We start from the raw sequence: 10,203 nt of genomic DNA on the forward strand, positions 1-10,203 counted from the left end.
TTTTTTTTTTTTTTTTAATTCATCAGAGAGAGAGAGCGGGAGCATAAGCAGGGGGAGTAGAAGGCAGACAGAGAGGCAGGCTCGCTGCTGGACAAGGAGCCCAATGAGGGATTTGATCTCAGGACCCTGGGATCATGACCTGAGCTGAAAGGCAGCTGCCTAACTGACTGAGCCACCCAGGTGTCCCAGTGATTTACTTTTAAAGTATATAACTCCAGGGACGCCTGGGTGGCTCAGTTGGTTAAGCATCTGCCTTCAGCTCAGATCATGATCCCAGAGTCCTGGGACTGAGCCATGTAAGGCTCCTTGCTCTGTGAGGAGCCTGCTTCTCCCTCTCCCTTTGCCTGCCACTCCTCCTGCTTGTGCTCACTCTCTCTTTCTCTGTCAAATAAATAAAAATCTTAAAAAAAAAAAAAGTAGCTAACTCTAAGGGCATCTGGGTGGCTCAGTTGGGTAAGTATCCAACTCTTGAGTTTGGCTCAGGTCATGATCTCAGAGTCTTGAGATAGAACGTCATGTTGACCTCATTGCTCAGGGGGGAGTCTGCTTGAGATTCCTTCCCTCAGCCCTTCCCTTTGCATGGTCGCTCTCTCTCTCTCTTTCTCTCTCTCTCACAAAAATAAATAAATAAATCTTAAAAAAAATAAAAAAAGATAAAATATCTAATTCCATTCAAAAATTGGTAGTCCTGGGAAAGCAGGTTTCAATCATCGTATCACTGCCAGGCCCTAGTCTACCCTTGTTGTTTAAAAAGTACATGTTTAATAAGTCTTTTGGGGTGCAGTGTGATGGAGGTGAACATCAGAGATTAAAAAGTAGACTCCTAGGGTTGTTACTTTGAACCTGTCTCATGGTGGCTATTGGTGAAGGCAGAGAAGAGGCAGATAATGCAAATGAGCTGGGAGGAAAAGGGCAAGCAAAGTTGGACAAATTTTGAAAGGATTGCATTTTATATATTTCCAGCATTCATTTCTAATGGGCATTGCTTCAAGAGCATTTCATTGGAGTGTGGTTTTAATAAAGTCTAGAGCCATTTGCTGTCCTCAAGATGTTCCTTGTAACTCTAAGGCTATATCTAAATTAAAGCTAATGACCAAACAGAGATTTTTTTTCCCCCTCTGTTAATGTCTAGCAGGAAAGAACCACTAGCAAATTTATGAATTAGAGTCTGTTTATAAGTTATTGAGAAGAATCATCATGTATTCCCTTAAGCAATTCCCTCTGTCTTAAAAAGTAAGAATAACTGATAAGTTCAATGAGCAAGACTCCTGGGATGTAATCAAAAGCAAGTTTATTTTGTCTCCCACTTCTCTGATAAAATTTATTCAGTGGGGAGAAGTTCCTCCTCTGACCCTGAATAAAAACTCCTGTAGTCCAAAGATTTTTTTATTCACTCATAGTAACAAAAAGCCTTGCAGCCTGTTTAAGTCACAAACACAGTCTCCACTGAATAATCAGAAATGGCTAGGGCCTCATGTAATAATCAAAACTTCTACCTCCATTCACAGTTAGAGGTACTCCTCGTCCTCACAAGGGCTGGTTGCAGAAGAGCATTTTGAATTCTCCTCTCTTTCTTACCTTCTCCTGTTCTGCTAGTTGCTATATTTGATTCTACCAGAGTCAAAGTTCTGGAAGGGAGGACAGGGAAAAGGCCAAAGAGGTCTTATTTGGCTGATACTGCAGTAAGGTGGCATTGGGGGTTTCAATCTGGTTCTTCCTGTCACGGACTGTTTGTTAGTTTCTTCACAGAACCCCACTGGTGGCTTCTTATCTTGCTTCCTAAGGTGTGGGTAATTTTGCTCTTACATGATGCATTCTTCTCTGCCTGGCTGTTTCCTCATCAGCCCCTCATAAGTGTACCCCAGTTGGGGTTACCTTGCACCCCACCCCACCCCAGACAGTCCTCTTCAGCCATATTTTCACGGATTCCAGGCTGGCTTTTACTTACCTGACCCACATTGATGAATCTGTGCCCTTGTAAACAGCAGAACAGAGCTGCAGTATGGAGCCCATATGATCTATCACTGCTGACCACCTCTGATTGATTGATAGCTGAGCCTCTTTGCTTAGGTTACTCTAGCACTGTGTCTCCCAAACTCCAGGTGACACCTATCAGAGCACACACTTTAGCCCTCTCTTCAGGCTTGAGCTGAGGGTTATATAACTCCTTCCCTATCCACTCACAGTGCACCAATGACCCTTCTCACAAATCCTCTCTCAGTCTTCAAAAACCTGACCATTTTATATCCTTAATGAGGGTGAGGATTTTCAAGGGTCCTATAACCACTTTCCACCCATTCCTTTCTAAATTTTGCTCCTGGCCTGGCAGCCTAGTTGGAATGCATCCTTTATGCTATCTATGGTGTCTAAGGTGAAACCTAGAAATTAAAATTGTATTACTCAAGTAATATTCACGAACAGTAGTAAGTAGAAATTCGAATGTATTGTCTTCACTGATAATCATTATTTCTCTTACATGGCAATTTAGGTTAATCTGTAAAGAACCCCTAAGTAACAAATACATTAATTATTCTTGATGCCCTTCATGTACATCTTGTCTTGATATCCTCACAAGCCTAGTGTCTAAAGAGGTGAACAAGCGAATCTTAATTTTTCTTCCAAAATTGTCTAGCTAGGGAATGGGTTGGATTCCAAAATATAACATATGTGTTTATTTGGTCTGGGAAGGTGTTTTCTCATAGAAAGAACATGGAAAGTAGTTCACATTAAATGTCTGATGCGTGAATTTAATAATAATCAGGTATCCAGGCTAGTCCTAGTGGAAATTAGTAATGTCCCTAGAAGTACTAACCTGTGATCCAAATGCTAAGATTAGAGGGACATTATGATAGGGGTAGGTTTCTCTTTCTTACGCCGAGTTGGACAAGGTATTTAAACAGCCAGTTTGTCTTTGGTATTCTCTTGCCTCGTCTTTTTTCTACCTTTCTCCCGTCTCCTTATGCTCATTTATTCACCCTGAATCCTAGTTTTCTCTAAGTCTCAAGCTAAGTTTTCCTTTCAGAGTTTTCTGTGTTCCTAATTCACCTCCCCTTTTTCATAATCACAGTTGACATCAGTACCACTCGCTGATTTAAGCTGAAGTTAGCAGAAAGTGTTCTAATTGAGTTAATTCACACCAGTGTTTAAGTGGGGGAGACTAGTTTGTCTGTGTCAAGTATCTAGTATTTGCATCTTAAAAAAAAAGAGGCTTATTATTCCAAATGAATTTAACCTATGAAAAAATAAGAGAACCTTGCATAGGACTTGGTGTATGTTAAGCTTTTAATATTATTTGTTGAATGAATGAATGGATGGATAGAAGGATGGAATCTAGGCTCTTCAGCAGTATAAAAAAATGAATGTTGTACAATTCAGGAAAAAAATGTTTAGACAAGAGTGACATATTACACATACCAACTCTACCATCAGGGTCAGCTCCTTAGAGTGTTTTGTTTTTTCAGATTTCTGAAGATGTAACCCACAGAGCTTTAAAAATACAAACATTTCTGCAACTTATACCTAGAAGTAGAAAAGTAGGCAGTGGGAGAGGGGGAGAGTTGAGATTAGGTCAGGAAATGTAATGCCCAAGGCACTTAGTCAAGATTTGTAAATTGAGGGGCTCTGAACTGAAATACAATATGGATAGAGTTAAAAATTGGTTTTATCTCACTTTTAGATTTTTGGTGTAAATCATCTGGATTCTTCTATCAATGCCATATAATACAAGCTCCTTCGTTTCTTTCACTGATATTTTGCTTCTTTAAACAAACCAGACTGCGCCAAAGGCTGGGCCCAATGAGAGAAAGGGGTAAAAAAGGAACTTGAGTTGTGTCTACCAGAAGTCACAGTCAATGTCTGAAAAGGAGGCTGGTGAACTTGCTTGAGCTACACTATAGATTGTGACTCAGGGCTGGTGCCTTTGAGCTGCTTTTCCCAGCTCAGACAATAGGTAATTCAGTCTGCAAAACAATGAGAAAGGCAGTTTTGAATAATGCATACTAATGAAGTACCTGAAATTACTATATATTCAATGGTAGGTAAAACAACCCTTCACTACCATTAGGAGCAAGTGGGTATAGTGGAACTGGAGCCTTTTCCAAATAAATACTAATGTGAAACATTGGGAGGAAAAATGGCCTGACAAACTCAATATATGTTTCACAGTAGTAGAATAAGGCTATGGGACTAAAAGGGGTGGTGAGGAGGACACTGATATGCAAATAATCAGAGGCTAATTGGACTTCCCAAAGGAGTAGAGTTGGGAGCCTGCTGGTTGTTTAAGAGAGGTGAATTCCGGGCCCTTGTAACTGCACATTGAAGATCCTCCACACACTTAAAGAGGTCATGGTGCCTTTTAATGAAACTGCAAGAATACTGCTAAAAACACTGCACAGATAGGAATCTGCAAGGCTCAGATAGGAGCCAGAGTCAGTTTTGCAATGCTGCCTGCAGAAAGAAAGATCTCATTTGTGAAAATAACCACTCTGTTTTCATATTGCCAGACATCTGCTCTTGGCTAAGAACAACATGAAAGGGAGTTTGTTTTCTGGTAGGGTTCTGTCCTTCTGCAAAGGAAAATCTTCTTTTGAAATAATCGACCATCTTGACTGAATGGCCTACATTTAGATCTGTAAATTAATCTAATTAGGGCCTCCTCCTTGGGTTAAAATTACCACTTAACTCTTATGGACACCTAATGGCATTCTTGTCCTTTTACTTCATATCAGGGTCCACAACTACAGATACAGAGTGCAAAGTATTTATGGCTACAGAAACGCAATATCATGTAAGGAAGTAGGGAAATTCACATTCAGTGGGCACCTGTGGTTTGCATATATCATGCAGGGCATTCTCCTACAGGTACATTTGCAACAGTTTTTTTTTTTTTTTTTTAAATATGAGCAACCTGGCACAGAGAAGTTAGATAATTTGCCTGATATTTCAGCCTGTATGGTAGAAAATCCAGGATTTAACCCTAGAACTTTCAAACCTAAAATGCAGGATCTTTTCTCAGGATCATATTGGTTCCTTTAAGGGACTTCCAGGCTGCAAGAAAGGCAAGGCTTATTAACAAAAAGTACCTTGAAATACTGAGCATCTATGTTGAGGGGTGGGGGAGTAGCCAGGGACAAAGCAGCCAGAATTCTAGACTGTTCGTCAAATGGATCCTCCCTTGAGCACATCTGCCGCGGACACTTTGTGTTTCAGTGTTTTCTCCTCAGTGACACTGCAATTTCTTTCAGGCCAGGACTTTTAACCTTAATCTTGTTTCCCCATATAGCACCTAGCAAAGTATCAGTAACAAAGGGAAGGGTTGTGTTAACATGTGCGGTCTTATTTTGAACGAAACAAAGAGATCCGAATAGAATTCTGTTTGTCATAAACATGAGCCACTTAACTCTATTTCACAGGGACTGTATTTTGGTGTTTTAAAAATCACAAGCTTATCATGTTCTATGTTTGACTATGAATTGTAGATATTCTGATAAACCAGATATTTATCTAAGAAGCCCCCTCCTATATTTAATTAGTCGGGGGCCAGAAACCTATTTTCTTTGGAATTATTTTCTGTGTTCTGGTCAATGTCAAGATTCTGTGGCTGCCTAATAAATAGCAGGTCATACTAATCAGTCCCCCCAAGGTCCATTGTGATTTCACAGCACACCCCACACATCAACAACCCGAGTGATGTTGACACTCTGGCTCTGAAAAAGGTAAATACAATTAACTCTGGGCTATGAAATAAGTATTCATTTGGGGATACTAATCAGATTTGGAGACTGACCTTAAAGTATTCTCAGCATTGTGTTTTTCTTTTAAAAAAATCTATAGAATTTTATTAAAAGCAAGAAAAACTGAAACTCCCAAATAAACATGAGGAGGATATTAAGCGGCTTGTCTTCTGATATTAAGTGTAGAATTTACTGCAGGGAAAAAAAAAAAGTACAAAATCAGCATTGTGTCTGGTTCCTCTTTGACAAACAGCAAACGACTGACGTATTAGGAATAGCTTAGAACTAAGTCAGGACTGACTGACTTATTTATTTGTTTATTTATTTATTTTTAAAGATTTTATTCATTCATCTGACAGAGAGAGACACAGCGAGAAAGGGAACACAAGCGGGGGTGGGGGGGGTGGGAGAGGGAGAAGCAGGCTTCCTGAGGAGCAGAGAGCCTGATGAGGGCCTTGATCCCAGGACTCTGGGATCATGACCTGAGCCAAAGGCAGACGCTTAACAATTGAGCCACCAGGCACCCCTAAGTCAGGATTTAAATGGAGACACCAAACCTACCTGCACTAACTTGATGAAAATGCCCATCAAGTAACAGCCCCAGACCTGGTTATAATCATAGTCTGTGTGATTTCAAGGATCACTTAGCCTTTTGTTTATTTCAATGACCTCATCTGAAAATAGGGGAAATAATACCTCCCTCTGCATATGTGGTAATGTTACAAATATCCAACAAGACAACCCATGTGTACTCGCAGTGAGGAGCCTACTTTACCCTATAAAATACATACTGTTTTATTATCCAGAGGTAAAGCTGTTAAAATAAAGATCTAATTTGATGTATCTAGAAGAGCTAAGCAATAAAATAACTTCTCAGTCAGATCAAGGCAATGGCTTTTATGGATGACAGCAAAATATACAAGCTTAAATTGGCTTAACTACTAACTGTTCTCTACTATTTCTCAAGGAACATTCCCTTTCACCCCTTCTTCCTCCCCCCAACAAAAATTAAGCTGTGAAAACCTGTCATTGTGACATTTAACCATCAGACACTTATTTTACCATTTCACTATTTTCCTTTTTATGGTCCCTGGTGGCAAATTCACTAGAAATGGAAGTACTGATAACATGCAGGTTGGACCTTTGGGTATCCAGCAGCAGTAATTGCCTAACTGCTTGAATGTCAGTGGTTGGCGTTTGAAAGGACTCCACTAACTGAGATTTACAAGTTGCCACCTTTGATAGTCCATTAAGAATATTGTAGAGGGAAAGTATGCTCTGAAAAATTGTTAGGAAGACCGTGGGTTAGGTTTCCAGAGTTCTACCACATACAGCTCTAGGCTCAACAAGAAACTTAGGTGCAGGAAGTGGATGGGAGCTCTGATAATGAAGACCCATGTTCAGAACATAGCTCTTCCACTTACTGAAATGACTTCAATTTTAAGCAAACTGTTGAGTTACTGAGGAGAGCCTCAGTTTCCTCACCTGTATAAAAAGCATGATGGTGCATTTATTTAACTACTGTGCAGTGAACTGTGCCCTTGCTCTGTGACAGCTACGTGCTAGGTTCTGAGGCGCCGGTCACGATCAAGACATGGCCGTGTGGAGTTTAGGGAGGAAGACAGAGAATGAAGAGGTAAACAAGATGATAAGCCCCTCCTCACAAAATTTAGTGAGGACTCAAAGTGGAAGGACTATGACACTATAATGTAATTACGAGATTAAAATAATAAAGTGGAAATACACAGAAAAGAGAATTGAAGGCATATGTTTAGATACCTGATGACAATGATAGCCACTACTGCATTCAGCAACAATAATAGCTATCATTATTGAACGATTACTATGTGCTGCATCCCCTGAAAGTAATTTACATATATTACAGACATTTTATCCACTTTACACACCCATGAGGCAATTATCATTGGCTCTTTTTACAGAGGAGAAAATGGAAGCTCCAAGAGGTTAAGTGACTTTCTCAAGTCCTGCAGCTAGTGAGTGACGGAGTTAGGAATCTGATCCTAGTTTTTTTTTTGTTTTGTTTTGTTTTTTAATCCTGAACATTCATGCTCTTAACTGCTATGCTATCCCACTATAACAACAGAAAATCCAAATTTGGGGGAAATATTGCCTAAATATCCATTCTGTTCCCTGTTCACTGATACCGCAGAGATAGAGAGGCTTCTACGATTCAGGAATTGAGACCCGTGAAGACACTCCTACTGTAGTTTAAATGTCTGGTCCTCTTTTGAGATTTCCAACTCTCCACAGCAGAAAGTTCCTAACTAATATATTTCCTTGACAAATAAAATAAAGCAAGTGTGTTGTTCTACCTGGAAATCTTTAAATTATCTCTTTAGACTTTCAGCACACAATTTACAAGTGACAGGCAACATATTTCATTATCTTTATGTTTGAAATAACTTTCAAAGAGAGTGGAGAGGGGCGTTTGACATTATTGTAATCAATTCTGTCAGAAATATTATTGGATTTACTTGATTTTGTGAACACAATCATTTTTCATTGTTATTCTGGATTTTCTCAGATGTTTTACAGGAGGCTAACATAAATAGTAAAATATGCTTCAATAAGACATCTGTTGAAAAAATAATGAGGAGGTGTTCTTCTGAACAGAGGCACTGTATAAGCTGTGATGGTCTCTTTTTACAGAAAAAGGCAAATTCCTAAGTGTCCTCTGGCTAACAAAAACTCCAGTCTCCTCAGTCAGAAAGGCAACATGCCTTCCCATAGCCTGAACAGCAGCTGGATTTGCATGGGTTTGGTAGGAAAACATAGCCCAGAGTGGCACTAAAAAGATTTCCCCTGTGTAGCCTGTGAGGCGGCCCAAGCCCTGACAAGTTTATGAATCAGTCTACTGGCAACGATCCAAACAGACTCGCCCAAATTAAGTGCTTTATGGGGCTGAAAACCTTTGTGTGAAGGTTCACTTTTCTGCCTGGTTACTACCATTTATATAGTAGGTCTTTCACATGGAGAGTTAGGGTGGAGGAGAGCACAGGGCAGGCATCAACAGGGCAGTCCTGGGTGACTTCTAACAATACTTTGGAAGAGCCAACCTGTGTCTCCTTTCATGTAGGTAAGGGGAAACTGCTCTTATTACTGGGCAAGATTTAAGACTGGAATAGAAGTATGCTTTTTAAGTGAAAAACCTAAGTTTTAAAAATTATCATTGTGTGTCCATCAATCTTAACTGCTTATAACTCTTGTTGTTATTTATTGTTGTGTTACCGAGTTTCCTAAATAAGAGGTCCATTGGTCTTACATGTGGAGTCTAGGAGAGTATCTGGCAGCAGCCTTTGACACAAATCAAAGAAGGCATTGATATCCTTATTTTAAATATGAGGGATCCATATATCTGGGAACCTAATGAAATTATCTAATGATTCCTAGCTATTATGTGGAAGGCACTTAGAATCTAGATCCTTAGAATCTAGATACCTTTTCTGCAGTAACAAAGTCCTACATTTGAAAATATTTTGCCACAGATCTATAGTAGAGGTGAGATCCTTGATTTTGATTGGCTGTTCTGCCCCCATGAGCTCACTTCTAAGTCCTTTGGCTTGTAGTACTATGTGCAATTTGTGTGGATGTCGGATGTAATTGTATATTTGTATTAAGTGGGAAATATCCCCAAAAGTCTTAGGGGAGATCTTAAAGGAATTATTTTTATTATTTACTTATTTTTTTTGCTAAACATGTAGGAAAGGGTGATTTGTTTATTTCTACCCCTCATCTAAATTTTTTAGGTATTAAGGTAATATGTTGACATTGTCAAGCATACTTTTTGAGGGTATGAGAGTAGGGCAGCAAAAAATAGGGTAATGTCATTCCTATTTTTGTATGCCAAGGATCTAGTGAAGCAACAATAAAAGATTACTGAATGTTTAAAAGTTTGAATCTTAGAATTCTTCTGAAGAAGAGCAGTTTGATTCTTTTCAAATATACCCAGCTACCCAAATTTAGCTCACATAAGCTTAAATTACCTGGGAAAGTTTCTGAAAAGATCTATTTTGATGAGTAGTTGAGCATCCTTTAGAGTTAGCATATCAGGTATCGGAATGTAAATGAGGATGTCCAAAGCACTTGAAAAGCATTTGTTTTTATGACTTGTACTCTAAGAGTAGCCACAAAATCGTTAACTAGAGAATTTTATACCGTTCCATGTTAGGAATGTTGTGAGAACAAAGCAGTCAGATCCTGCCCTCCGTGGGTCGGTAGGCTGCCTGGGGAAGGTAGGATGTAAGTTATCTGAATGGTCTGGAGGATGTGCCAGTAACGAGGAAGAGTATCCAGGGACCAATAAAGCTTCAGGCAATCAAGGTCTAATATAAAAGTAACTCAAGAATGCAGGAAAATAATGGGAAGGTAGAGTAGGGAAGACTTCCTAGAGGAGGTGGAATTTGAGCTACCCCTTAAAAGATTTGGATTAGCAAGGACAAGGAAGGTTAGA

The sequence above is a fragment of the Lontra canadensis genome, unplaced genomic scaffold, assembly GCF_010015895.1.
Source record: "Lontra canadensis isolate GAN:19392208 unplaced genomic scaffold, GSC_riverotter_1.0 scaffold33, whole genome shotgun sequence".
Taxonomy (NCBI): Eukaryota; Metazoa; Chordata; class Mammalia; order Carnivora; family Mustelidae; genus Lontra; species Lontra canadensis.